The 14875-nt window shown below is 45.6% G+C and overlaps 1 long non-coding RNA gene across 1 annotated transcript in view; it reads right to left on the reverse strand.

Annotated features, from left to right (window-relative positions):
• Positions 1-13804, reverse strand: part of LOC140458546 (uncharacterized) — a 35372-nt gene extending 21568 nt beyond the window's left edge. Inside the window, exon 1 of the long non-coding RNA XR_011953514.1 lies at positions 13679-13804. This is a non-coding gene — a long non-coding RNA (uncharacterized lncRNA). The remainder of the gene's footprint in view (positions 1-13678) is intronic.
• Between the last annotated feature and the right edge of the window lie 1071 nt (positions 13805-14875).

Raw genomic sequence — 14875 nt, forward strand, 5'->3', positions numbered from 1 at the left:
ACAGGATCTCTGGAGAATGGAAAAGCAAGATGGGAACCCTGACACTAATGGATAACAAAGGCATTACAGAGAAAGCATTTGGCTTCAGATTATGCAGCTGAATCAGCCTGAATGCAAATTCTGGGTGCTATGTGTCAACAACACAAGCAGGAGAACAGTTTTTATGCTGGTAAAAACAATGACTGCAGATGCTGGAAACCAAATTCTGGATTAGTGGTGCTGGAAGAGCACAGCAATTCAGGCAGCATCCAATGAGCAGAGAAATCGACGTTTCGGGCAAAAGCCCTTCATCAGGAATAAAGGCAGTGAGCCTGACGCGTGGAGAGATAAGCTAGAGGAGGGTAGGGGTGGGGAGAGAGTAGCATAGAGCACAATGGGTGAGTGGGGGAGGGGATGAAGGTCAGGGAGGAGAGGGTGGAGTGGATAGGTGGAAAAGGAGCTAGGCAGGTCGGACAAGTCCGGACAAGTCAAGGGGACAGTGCTGAGCTGGAAGTTTGAAACTAGGATGAGGTGGGGAAACGGAAAATGAGGAAGCTGTTGAAGTCCACATTGATGTCCTGGGGTTAAAGTGTTCCGAGGCGGAAGATGAGGCGTTCTTCTTCCAGGCGTCTGGTGGTGAGGGAGCGGCGGTGAAGGAGGCCCAGGACCTCCATGTCCTCGGCAGAGTGGGAGGGGGAGTTGAAAGGTTGGGCCACGGGGCGGTTTGGTTGATTGATGCGGGTGTCTCGGAGATGCTGCCTTGCAGTATTTCATTGCTCATCCCTGCATTAAACAGGAATTCATTAGAAATTGTATCAAAGGTGGTGTGATAATTTTTGAAGACTTAAGTCTTTGTATAATCAGGGACAGACACATTGGCAAGAGTGATATTATCCGAGATCCTCCTTGAATGTTTTTGTCAGTGTTTCTTTGAATAACATATTGTGCAAATAGCTCGGGATGTAACTATCTCAGATCGACCATTGGGTGATGAAGCTGAGTGAATGAGTAATATCACACCGAGATCCTCCAAGAAATTATACCGGAATTCAAAGAGATTATGACATTTTAAAGTGACCATAAATCACACCCGAGCATCAGTAACAAAGTCCATTATATGATATTGAGAGAGAACTGACCAAGGTGAACAGGGGAAACAGACTGAAATGTCAGGCTGTAAATGAACAGTGGAAAACATTTAGAGCCAGAGAGACCTAGAGACGTACAGCACATAAACGGACCCTTCGGTCCAACTCGGCCACGCCGACCAGATATCCTTTCCTAATCTCGTCCCATCTGCCAGCACTTGGCCCATATCCCAATAAACCCTTTTTGTTCATATACCAATTCAGATGCCTTTTGAATGCTGGAATTGTACCAGACTCCATCACTTCCTCTGGCAGTACATTCCCTACATAACCACACTCTGCGTGAAAAGGTTGCCGCTTAGGTCCCTTTTAAATCTTTCATCTCTCACCCTAAACCTACGCCCTCCATTTCTGGTCTCCACTTCCCCAGGGAAAAGACCTTGTCTGTTTATCCTATCCATGCCCTTCATGATTTTATAAACCTCAGGAATGTGACCCCTTAGCCTCTGACGCTCCAGAGAAAACAGTCTCAGCCGTTTCTGCCTCTCCCGATATCTCAAATCCTCCAACCCTGGCAACATCCTTGTAAAACTTTTCTAAACACTTTCAAGTTTCACAACATCCTTCTAATAGGAAAAAGACCAGAACTGCATGCAATATCCCAAAAGTGCCCTAAACAGTGTGCTGTACAGCTGCAACATGACCTCCAAACTCCTATAATCAATGCTCTAACCAATAAAGGAAAGCATACCAAACACCTTCTTCACTATCCACTTACCTAGGTAACACTTACGGGGGCATGGGCGTGGACATGGATTGGACGATGGATGTGATGGGCGGGGGGGCGGTGTTGAACGGATTTGGGGACGGGCTGAGGGTGATGTAGGATGTGTCTGGGAGGTGGGAGCAGGTGGCGGGTGGAGGGTGGGATCAGATGGTTTTGGGGGCAGGATTTGCTGTTGGGTCGGTGATGTTGAGAGTCGGGTGGGGGCGGTGTTGGATGGGTTTGGAGGCGAGCGGGGTGTGTTTTGGGGGTCTGTCAGGGTGTGGGGGCTCACTCATGGCTTGCTGCTGCCTAGTCACCTGAACAGGGAGCAGACTGGACTGAAAACTCCGAGCCCCAGAGGAAAGGTATTGAATCGATTAACTGAATAATCAATTAACCAAACGAAATAGTGCCCGCCCATCTCGTTCAGATAATCGAGGTTCCTCTGTAAACCATCTGGACTATACCCTAGTGTTGTGTGAGTTTTACCTTCACCCAATCAACCCCTGCTCGATCCTGCTGAATGGCCCCAATATTGGCCCAGTTCCAGTTTAAGACCTAAATCTGTCAACCTGCCTGATCTTTTCCCACAACTATGTTAAAACAAAGACAGTTGTGGTGACTGGACGCAATGTGCTCTCCGACTGGTACTTCAGTCACTTGCCTGATCTGGTTTTCTGAGGAGGGGTCCAGTGTTGCACCCGCCTGAGTACCATAGAGCCCTCTACGTCTTGATTGAGGAAACTTTCTTGAACACATTTACAAATTCCACCCAGTGCGGGCCTTTTACACTCTGGGTGAAATGTCAATCCAGGGGAAGTTAAAATCTCCATCCAATACTACTCTATTATTTGTATAGGTACCTGCAAACTCACGACACATTTGCTCCTCTCGGACCCGCTGGCTATTTGAGGGTCTAGAACACGATCCCAGCAGACTGACCATCCCCTCTTTGTTTCTAACTATTCAATTTATGGCCTCATTTGATGACTGCTTATCAGAATTGTCTTGATGAACAGTTGTTATTTCCTTCCGAATCAAAAGGACAACTCCCCCTCCTCACTTACTTGTCCTTCAGTCACGCCTGTAGTTTCTGTATCCTGGAACACTGAGCTGCCAGTCCTGCCCTTCTCTCAGCCATGTTTCGGCTATGGCTACAATATCCCAGTCCCCAGAGCTAATCCATGCTCTGAGCTCGTCTGCCTTACCAGTCAGGCCTCGTGTGTTGAAATAAATGCCCTTTAAACCAGATATCTTTCCGTCCCTCGACTGTGCCCCTGGATATCCTGAATAGGTAACTTGCTCTTGATGGCTGATGTATTTCCCCTGACTTTTCGATGGTCCCTCTCTCACTCAGAGTCTCAACTCCCTGCCAAACTAGTTTAAATCCACCTGGGTAACACTAGCTAATCTCCTCCCTGGGATACTTGTGCCCCTTTGCTTCAAGTGCAAACTATCCCCTTTGTACCGGTCCCCTCTACCCCAGAAGAGATCCCAATGACACAAGAACTGAAAACCTTGCCCAATTTACCAGCTCCTCAGCCACACATCCATCCATCCTACCTTTCTATTTCTATCCTCACTGGCACTTGGCACTGGGAGTAATCTGGAGATCATTAAGGTCAATATCCTGCTTTTTTAACTTCCCACCTGACTCCCTGTACTCATTTCACAGGACCCCATCCATCTGTCTACCTCTGTCATGTGGACCAATGTTCACAATGACCTCTGGATGTTCACCCTCCCCTTTCATAATGTTCAATAACGACTCAGAGACATCCTTGACCCTGGTACCTGGGAGGCAGCACACCATTCTGGGGTCTCTTCTGGAGTCACACAGTCTCCTGTCTGTCCCCCTCACAACTGTGCCTCCTATCAGTATCACGATCATTACAGAGGATCTGGCAAACATAGACTGGGAGGAACTCCCTGCAGTTGGGTCCATGTTAGGAAAGTGGAGTATTTTAAAGTGATGCAGTGAGACCGCAGGGGCAGCGTGCTCCTTGAAGAGTGAATAGTAAAGGCAGCAAGTCCAGGGAATACTAATCAAGTGATGTCGTGAGTTTGATAAAGGAAATACAGTGCAATAAAATCAGGTGAAGCCCTTCACAAGTATAAAGAGTGCAAGCAGATTGTGGAAAATGAGGGACAAGCAATGGTCATGAAATATATTTGGCAGATACGATTGCGGAAAAGCCACAAGTATTTTATCAGCATCGTGAGAGTAAGAGGATTCCCAACGAAAGAGGGAGGCCTGTGAGAAAGCAAAGGGACAATCTGTGCATGGAGCCAGAGGAAGCAGGTGAGGTCTTCAATGAATACTTCCCATCTGTGTTCACACAGGTGAAAGACACTGTCGCCGGGGATTTCAGTTGGGATGCTGAGGTTCCAGAATATGTTAAGATCAATAAGGAGGAGGTATTAAATGTTTTCACAGGCATAAAGGTGGAGAAATCCCCAGTGCCCAGGGAAATGTATCCCAGGCTGCTATGTCATTCAGAAAAGGACATCTGTCTACCATCACGTTTTCTGCACGACTTGGCCACAGCAAAGTATTTGCCTCCCAATTACCCTCTTCAAAGGCCAAGCAAGTTACTCAGTTCAAGGGCAGCTAGGACTGGGCAAGAAAGGCTGGTCAGCCAGAGACACTCACATCCCATACCTGATTTAATAAATAACCCATTTGGATGGTCCCACTGGAACCGTGCTGGGAGCAGTGTCCTGGCCAATCATGTCAGTAGGTTTATGGACAGGGCTTTAAACTGACAGAGAGGATGCTGGGACATGGTTCAGGTGAAAGGAGCTTTCCAAATCCTAAGAGAAAAGGCGAAACAATGGAACAGCATGGGAATGTGGCTGAAGGCAATCAGAAAGGAACAGGATGGGACAGAGTTTAACTAAAATTGTACATCAGCGAATAGATTTGTGACAGAAAATTGTGGGAAAGAGTAAGTTATTTTTTTTTAAATGGACAACGTCACTGTAATAAGGTAGATGGATTTGTGACACAGAGATAAAAGATTTAGACACCAGGGAGACATGGATATAGGGTGAACAAAAATTTTCAATGATTCCCAATCTTGCGGAAACTCAGGAAAAATTGGGTAACACTAAAAATAATGGATACCAAAGGCATTACAGAGAAAGCATTTGGCTGCAGATCATGAAGTAGAGTCAGTCTGAATGTAAATTACTACTTGCCAAGGACACAAGCAGCAGAACAGTTTTAGCCACTGAACAGTATACCATTGGTCATCATTGCATTACACAGGGACTCGTTGGAATTTTTAAAAAAAGGCATTGTGATAATTTTGGAAAACTTCAATATTCGTATAATCTGGGACAACACACGGTCAACATTGATATTGGAATAGGACTTCGGTTATATTTTCTTTCAGTGTTTCTTTGAAAAACGAATTGTGCAACTGTTCAGGGACATAACCATCGCAGAGCGACCGTGTAATGAAACTTAGTGAATGAGTCATGTCACCTGCAGAGATCCTTCAGGAAATTGTGATAAAGTGCAGTTTAAAGAAATATAAAGTTTTAAAGGGATTCACAGAGGACAAGTTACAACTAGAAACAAAAAAGCCAATTACATGTGTGTGAGAGGAGAATTGACCAAGGTAAACAGGCTAAACAGACTGAGACATGTGTCTGTAAATCGACAGCAGAAAACATTTGAAGGAACAGTGTAAAACACTCAACAGAAGGACATTCCATTGAAACAGTATAAACCTCAGCAAGAAATCCCCACTGGTCCCGCACACAGGACAAAAGGGATCATACTAGATTATGAGGCTGAGAGGATCACCAAAAAGTACGTAAAATCCTGAAGTGAGAGAGTGTTTTAGGAGTAAATTTTAAATAGATTGCAAAGGGTATACTAGCAGGAGGAGGGCAGTGGGAAGGGGAACCATGGTCAGGGTTTATTGACACGATAGGAACAGGGAGAGGTGAAGGTGCTGGAGGTGGTGAGAGTGTTACAGGGAGTGGTCAGGGCCTGAACGGTGTTACAAAGCCAGGACAGATTGCTGTAGCTGGAGGGGTTTGCAGAGGTAGGGAGGGACATATGGATTTTTATTTATTCATTCCCGGGATGTGGTTGTCACTAACTGGACTAACATTCTTTGACCCAACTGCTAATTACCCAGAGGGTAGCTCAGAGTCAGCCATATTGCTGTAGGTCTGGTGTCACGTGCAGGCCAGACCAGGTTAGAATGTCAGATGGTCTTCTCTAAAGGACGTAAGTGAACCAGAGGAGTTCTTCCGACTGATCAACAATGTTTTAATGATGGTCCCACCAATGTCTTATACAGATACAACATGACATCCCAACTCTTACTCTTAATGCTCTCCCCAATGAAGGTAACCGTCCCAAACGCCTGCTTCACCAGCCTGTCTACCTGGGACACCACATTCAAAGAACTGTCTACCTGCATCCCTGGGTCACTGACAGACAACACTACCCAGGGCCCGAACATTAACTATACAGGTCCCACCCTGGTTTGTTTCACCAAAATAGAACACCTCACCTTTATCTAATTGAATTCCATCTGCTATTCTTCAGCCCACTATCCCAGCAGTACTGTTCATCCTGTTGTATCATAGATAACCTTCTCCACTGTCCACTTTCCCACCAATTTCAGTGTCACCCAAAATAGTTACTTACCAGGAAACCAATATTTCCATCCAAACCATTTATCCAAATGACAAACAACAGGGGAGCCACTCCACCGCTGGTCACATGCCTCCTGTCAGAAAAACAACATGTCTCCCATCACCCTCTGTCTACAACCATCAAGCAACTTTTTGTATCCAGTTCACTAGCTCCTCCTGAATGCCATATCCTTTTACACTGATCTGAGCTTATTACCCAGTATACCAGACAGAACACACAACACAGAACAGTTCAGCCCAAGACCCTTCGGCCATGCTGCTCTGCTAACATTTTATCCGACTGTAAAATCAAACTAGCCTACATACCCTTCATATTACTCTATCCATGTATCTGTCCAAGAGTCTATTAGATGTCCCGAATGTGTCTAATTTTACTACCACCATTGGCAGTCCATCCGACCACCTGCCATCTCTATCCTTTTATCCATCCTCCAATGACCTTAAAATTATGCCGCCATGTAACAGCCATTTATGCCATAGGAGAAAAAGTCTCTGACTATTCACTCTCTCTGTGCCTCTCATCATCTTGTTCACCTCTACCAAGTCACCCCACCCCCTTCTTCACTCCAATGAGAAAAGCCTTAGCTCCCTCAAATTTTCTTCATAAGAACTGTCCTCCATTCCAGGCAGCATCCCAGTAAATCTCCTGTGTACGCTCTCTAAAACTTGCACATCCTTCCTGTAAAGATGGGACGAGAACTGAACACAATATTCCAAGTGTGGTCTCACCAGGTCGCTAGAAAGATGCAGGAAAACCTCACGACTCTTGAAATCGATCCCCTTGCTAAGAAAAGCCCACACAACATATGCCTTTTTAATCAACCCTATCAATGTACGTGGCAACTTTGAGGGACCTATGGACATGGACGCCATGATCTCTCTGTTCCTCCACAATGCCAAGTATTCTGCCTTTCACCCTGTATTCTATATTCTGGTTCAACCTTCCAGAAGGAATCACATCACACTTTTCCAGATTGGACTCCATCTGCCACTTCCAGCCCAGCTCTGCGTCCTGTCAATGTCCCATTGCAACCGACAACAGCCCTCCACATTCCCCACCACTCCACCAACCTTCATGTTATTGATAAACTTACTAACCCACTCTCCAACATCCACATCCAACTCATTTGTAAAAATCACAGAGAGCAGAGTCCCAGAGCTGATTGTTACAGAACCCCACTGGTCCCCACTCCAGGCTCAATATTGTCCATCAGCTGCTACCCTCTGTCTTCTCTGGGCCATCCAATCCTGTATCCAGACAGACAAATTTCCCTGTATCCCAATTTTCCTTCTTTTCTGAATGAGCTATCAAAATATTCTGTCATATCCTCAAAGAATTCAATAAGGTTTGTGAGGCATGACCTGCCCCTCACAAACCCATGCTGTCTCTAATTTAACTATGGCTTTTCAAGTAGTCATAAATCCTTTCTTTAGAGTCCTCGCCAATAATCTGCACACCACATACATTAGACCAAATCTGTAATTTCCAGAATTCTACCACTGTAATATGGTCCAGACGCTACAAATCTTCTCTACTCTGCCATGTTCCCTAGAAGGGCACTGGAGGGTGGTGGGGATTACAGAGATAGGGAGGGATATCAGGACAGGAGGATTTTGCAGACATTAGGAGGGTTTCAATGCCAAAAGGAGGCTTCAGTAATTGTGAGGTTTCATGGTGATGAAGGCATTTGAGGACGGAGGGAGGATTGTAGGGAAATGAGAGGTTTCACAGTTTAGGTGCTTTGTTCGGACTGCAAGTGGTTACTGAGTCGGGGAGGTTTAAGCACTAGTGGATATTACATAAACATGTGGTTTTGGTTGCGATGCAGGAAGCTTGAGAGTATGGGGTCTGAAGGAGGTTACACAAATGGGAAGAGTTGTCAGGAGTGCAGGTGTTTACAGAGACAGCAATGGTCTGATCTGGAGCAGAGGACCCAGATTGGGAGGGATGTGGGGACTGGAGGTGGTTTCACAGGGAGGGAGGACCATAGACCCACAGGAGGTTACAGAAATGTGGAGCACTGTAGGGCTGACAGGGGTTCATGGAGTTGGGAATATTGGGAGGGATAGAGAAGTTTACAGGGATAAGGATGTTTGTAGGACTGGGCTGGATTACACAGACAGGGACTGTTTTAGGGAGCTGAGCAGATTACAGAGATAAAGAGGTTTGTATCGACTGGAAGAACAAACAGAGATATGGAGGGTCATCGTGACTGAATGATCAACTCGGTTTAGTCATCACGCATTTGGCAGAGGAAGATACTGTCTGAGGAATTCAGTTCAGTTTTTTTGAAATGGTGCTTAAGTATATTGATGAGGCAGTGCAGATGATGTGGTTTACATGGACTTGAATAAGTCCTTAAACAAGATCCAACACGGAAGGCTGGTCCAAAAGGACTGGGTTCTAAGGCAAGTTGGCAAATTGGATGCAAAATTGGTGGATCGAATATTTTCACCACCGGGTGTACCACAGGGAACTGTGCAGGAACCATTGAACATTAATAACTCGGATGTGAAAGCAAAAGGTATCATTAGTCGGTTTGCAGATGACATGAAAGGTGAGGGTGTTGTTCACAGTGAGGAGGATGGTCTCTGTCTGCTGTCCGATGGCGATCGGATGATAATCTAAGCAGAGTTTAGTTCTGATTGAAGTGAGGTAATACTCTGTGGGAGGTACGATAAGAGAAGTACAGACATAATAAACGGTAGGTCCTTGCGGAGAACTGAGGAATACAGGGACCTTGGTGGACAAGTCCATAGATCCCTGAAGGTGTCAGCACAGGGAGACAGGGTGGGAAAGGCACCTCAACTGGGAGTGGGAGAGGGACCCATATCCTGGTGGGGTGAATTGCGAGAGATGCTTGAGAGGATATAACCTGGTCTGGCAGGGTGTTGGACCTTAAATAAACGTAAGGCCAGAAAGAAGATTGAGGCTGGTATACGAGTTAAAGACAGCAATTTCAGCAGACAAGGCAGGCAAGAACATAGCAGGGAATGGGGGAAAACTGATGAGTAAACTGCATTTATTTCAATGCAAGGGGCCAGACAGCTAAGGAAGATGAACTCAGGGCATGGATTGGAACATGGGACTGGGATATTATAGTTATTACAGAAACACAGCTGAGGGAGGGGCAGGACTGACAGTTCATTGTTTCAAGGTAGAGATGCTACAGGAAGGGGAGGCAAGAGAGGACGTGTGGTAGTGGGTTCTGATTGCATGATTCATCACAGCAGTACTTAGGGAGGATATTCCTGTGGGATCACCCAGTGAAACTGTGTTCGGGGAACAGAGAAATAAGAATGGGTCATCACTTTGATAAGATCGGACTGCTGACCCCGAAAATCTGTGGCAGACTGAGGAACAAATATGTCGGGACATCTTAAATAACAAGCATAATAATAGGGCTGTTATGGTTGGGGTTTTGCAACTTTCCAAACCGAGACTGGGACTGCCAGTGTTCAGTGTTTGCAAGGGAGGAATTTGGTAATTGTGTTCCAGAAAACTCCCAATCAATATGTAAATGGACTGAAAAGAGAAAGGGGCAAAACCTGACCTCCACTTGGGAATTAAGGTAGGGAAAGGGACTGAGATGTGAGTGGGAAAGCATTTTGCCAAAGTGACCACAGTTCTTGTAGTTTGAAAATAGCTTTGGATAAGGACAGGCCTGGTCCACAAGTGCAAGTTATAAAATGGAGCCTGACCAAACTTGATCGATTTCGCCAGGAACTTACAAAATGTGATTTGGGAACGGAATTATTTACAGGGAAAGTGAAGTTTGGCAAGTGAGAATATTTTGAAAGTGAGATAAATTAAGTGATCAGCGCCAGCATTTTCCTGTTTGTGTGCAGGTCAATGCTGACAGCATTCGGAAACACTGGCTGTCTATTGAGGGTCTGGTCAAGGAAAACGGGGGACATGTCAGGTATAGCCAGCTGGATCAAGGGAATCCCTGAGGATATACAGGGACTTTAGGAATACACTTTGAGTAGAAAACAGGAATGGAGAAAGGCTAAATGAAATAGCCTCAGCAGAGAAGGAAAGGGGAATCCAAAAGTGATTGTATCAGTATATTAAGAGTGCATAAGTAACTCAGGACAAAATAGTGTCCATTAAAGATCAATGAGGCCATCGATGTGTGGAACTGCAGGATATTTGCTAAGATCCTAAACAATTTTTTCACTTCAGAAATTACTGTGGACAAAGACTGGGGAACTCGGGGACAAGAGTAAAACATTAGACCACAAATGGAGTTCTCTGCAATTCCAGTCTCTCTGCTACAGGAAGGATGTTGTGAAACTTGAAAGGGCTCAGAAAAAATTAACAAGATATTGCCCGGGTTGTTGCTGAATAAGCTGGGGTTACTGTCACTGGAGAATCGGAGACTGAGGGATGATCTTACAGAGGTCCTGATATGAACATGAGCGGCATGGATAGGGTAAGCATTCAAGGCCTTTTCCCAGAAGTTGGGGAGTCCAAAAATAGAGGGCATAGGTTTAAGGTTAGAGGTGAATGGTTTACAGAGGGACTGAAGGGACAGCTTCTTCACACACATGGTGATGGGTGTATGGAATGAACTGAGAGAGAAAATAATGGAGACTGATACAATTACAACATTTAAAAGGTATCTGGATGGGCATCTGAATAGTAAGGGTGTAGACGTATGTGGGCCAAATGCTGGAAAAGGGAATGGATTTATTTAGATCTTCTGGTAAGCCTGGACGAGTTGGGGACCAAAGGGGTCTGTTTCTATGCTGTAGATCTCTATGACTTGAAAAGAGTGCATGTTATAGAAGAGGTGGTGCTGGAGGTTTTAAAACACAAAGGTATGGCAATTTCCAGAACCTGATTAAGTGTATCACAGGACACTGTGGGATGCTGGGGTAGAAATTGTGGAGCCCCCTAGCAAAGGTATGTGTACTACTGACAGCCACGTGTGATGGGCTGGCAGGCTGGAGGGTGGCATCATGGACAGTGAAGGATGTTTTCTGAGATTACAAAGGGATCTTGATGAAGGGAGTGAATGGGCTGAAAAACTAGAGATGGAATTCAATCTGAATAAATACGAAGGAATGCATTTTGTAAAACAAACAAGGGTAGAGCTTATACAATTAATGTTAAGGCCTCGGTTCATGTTTTAGAGCAGAGGGACCTTTGGGTTCAAGTACATAATCCTTGAAGTTTGCATCACAGGATGGATAAAACAGTGCTTGGCATGCCTGACTATTGCTCAGTCCATTGAGTGGAGGATTTGGGACGTCATGTTGAGATTGTACAGACATTTCCGAGGCCTGTTCTGCAATACTCTGTCCAGTTCTGGTCGCCCAGTTAACAGGGAGGATAATAATAAGCTGCAGGGGGTTCAGAAGAGATTTACCAGGAGATTGCTGGGTATGGAAGGCTTGAGTTCGGAAAAATGGCTGGATAGGCTGTGTCTTTTTTCACTGGAGCCTGGAGGTTGAGACATGATGCTATAAAGGTTTATGAAATAAAATGAGGTATATAGATCAATTTAATGGTAGTTGCCTTTTCCTCAGGATGGGGGAGTCTCAAGAGGAGGGGGCACATTTTTAAGGTTAGAGGAGAGAGATGTTCAAAAAAAGATATGGGGCAATTTGCTACACAGAGGGTGGTTTGAGTGTGGAATGAACATCCTGAGAAAGGGGTTGATGAGGGTACAATGACAACATTTAAAAGATATTTGAATAAACAGGTGAATAGGGAAGTGTTGGAGTGATACGGGCCAGCAACAGGCAGCTGGGAAGAGTTTAGTTTTAGATTATGGTGGGTATCAACTGAAGGGTCAGTTTCCATGTTGTATGACTCTATGACAAGAATATGGTTTGATTCCATTATTGAAGAAAGGATCAGGGCTGGGTCCACTGATGTGCATCATCTACATAAACGATTTGGTTGAAAATATAGGAGTGATTGTGTGAAAGTTTGTTGATGATCAAATGAATGGTGTAGTGGGCAGTAAATACGGTTATCAAAGGGGATACTGACCAACTGGGCCAGTGGACCAAGGAAGGAAAGATGGAGTTTAATTCAGGATTTTGTTAAGACAAACCAGGGAGGACGAACACAGTTAATGGAAGGGCTCTGGCCAGGGTTTTTGAACAGAGAGAGAGAGACCAGGGAGTGCAAGTTACATTGTTCCTCGGAAATGGCATCACAGGTGGACAGGGTGGGGAAAGCGACATTTGACACATTTGCCGACATTGGCCAGCACTTTGTTACATACATTGGAGATATTTGTAACATTGTCCTAAATATTTCCCTTGGGCAGAGGAGGCCACGGGGTGACCCTAAGAATGTTGAATAACCAAGGGTAGGTGAGTCCAAAACTAGAGAGTATAAACGGGAGGTGAGAGTGCAAGGATTTAAAGAGGGAGCTGAGGGGGAACATTATCCACAGAGGATGGTGCAGAGACGGAACAGACTGCCTCAGGCACATGGGAGAAACAAGAACAATTGTACAGCATGGAAAAGACATCTGGGCAGGTACATGGAGAGGAGAAGGTTTGAAGAGATAAGGGCCAAAGGCAGGCAAATGAGACTCATTCAGTTTAGGTAACATGGGCAGCATTGAGGAGTTGGACCACAGGTTCTGTTTCCGTGCTGTATCGCTCTGTATCCAGCTAAAGAGGATTAGTGTAACAAAATAAGGCATGTTGTAGACAATGAAGCAAGTTACAGTGATGGGTATGGTAGTCTGGAATGCAGTACATTTCAAATATGTGGAGGGACTATCGGGAAGAGAGGAGGATCCAGGGACAGGGACTATTGTAGGAGTTAAAAATGACTGAAGACACTTGTGCACAAGCCATGCCACAGATACAGTGTTGCAGAGTAGTGAGTCTTAGTACAGTGTTGGAGGGAGAACACAGAACAGAAAGATCCCAGGCAGCATTCCCAACCTCTTGTCGGAGGCCTACTCTCCCCTCAGTTGTACTGATGCTCACTCAGACAGCACAGGACTGGATTGATAACTATGAACTCCGGATGCTGTCTCAGTGCAACATAAGTAAAAGTAGACGTGGTGATTGAGCATGGGGTGTGTCTATACTGTGCTCCCCATCCAGCACTGTATCTATATCATGTCTTGTTAGTGATGTTTGGAGCCCTCTCATTGCTCTCTGCTCTGTGCACTGGGAGTGATCTTACCTCACGGCAGGAGTTACTGAAGGCTCCAGATCTCCCTTCCCTTTGAAGATGGTTGGTCAGCCAGAGAGACAATGAGGTGATGGATGAGACACACAGCAGTTGGGAAGTCTATTGAGTCAGCAACTTCCTGACTACCTACAGGAGACATAGCGGTAGACAGAATGGGAAATTAGACTGATGCAGTGAGGGTTACACAAGGAGAATGGAAATGAGCCCCACAGATATCTGGAAAATCCCAAACTCCATCCTTGGCCTGTGCTGTTGCGTCTCTCTGGAGTGGAGAATTCTGTTAGCTCAGGATGTAGAGCAGCTGCAAGAGCGGGAGGCACTGACAGAGGCAGCAATTAGACCCAGACAGTGAGGGATACCACATGGAGAGAGACTGAGTGATATCACCAGAGTGCTGGAAGACTTCAGGATCACACAATCATGTTGGAAGAATGGGTTTGGCTTCACGTATCAGTGCTCAGGGATGAGCAACCAGTGAGCAGGTGAAGTGATGGCCTAGTAACATTATTGTTAGGGCATTTATCCAAAACCTCAGCTAATGTTCAGTGGAGGCAGGTTTGAATCCCATCATAAGATATGGTGGAATTTAAAAATCAATAATTTTAAAAATAGCAATGAACAATCGATAAACAAATATGAAACCATTGCTGATGTACAAAAATCACAATCCCTGAGATTAGATTCCCTACAGTGTGGAAACAGGCCTTTCGACCCAACTAGTCCACACCATCCCTCCAAAGAGTAACCCACTCAGACCCATCACCCTCGACCTAATACACCTAACACTGTGGGCAATGTAGCATGGCCAATTCGCCTGACCTGCGCGTCTTTGGACTGTGGGAGGAAACCCGAGCATCCGGGGGCAATTCACGCAGACACAGGGAGAATGTGCAAACTCCACACAGTCGCCCATTGCTGGAATCGAACCTGGGACCCTGGTGTTGTGAGGCAGGAGTGCTAATCACTGAGCCACCGAGCCGCCCACTTGCCCTTTCGACAACGAGACCTGATCATCCTCACGTGGTCTGCACGACATCCCCACAGCAAAGTGTTTGCCTCTCAATTGCCCACCAAAATGGCCGAGCAAGCTACTCAGCTCATGGGCAGATAGGGCTGGGCAATAAAGGCTGGTCTGCCAGAGACACCCACATCCCATACCTGATTTATGAAAAAATCCAATAGGATGGT

This window comes from Chiloscyllium punctatum, chromosome 33 (genome assembly GCF_047496795.1).
Source record: "Chiloscyllium punctatum isolate Juve2018m chromosome 33, sChiPun1.3, whole genome shotgun sequence".
NCBI lineage: Eukaryota > Metazoa > Chordata > Chondrichthyes > Orectolobiformes > Hemiscylliidae > Chiloscyllium > Chiloscyllium punctatum.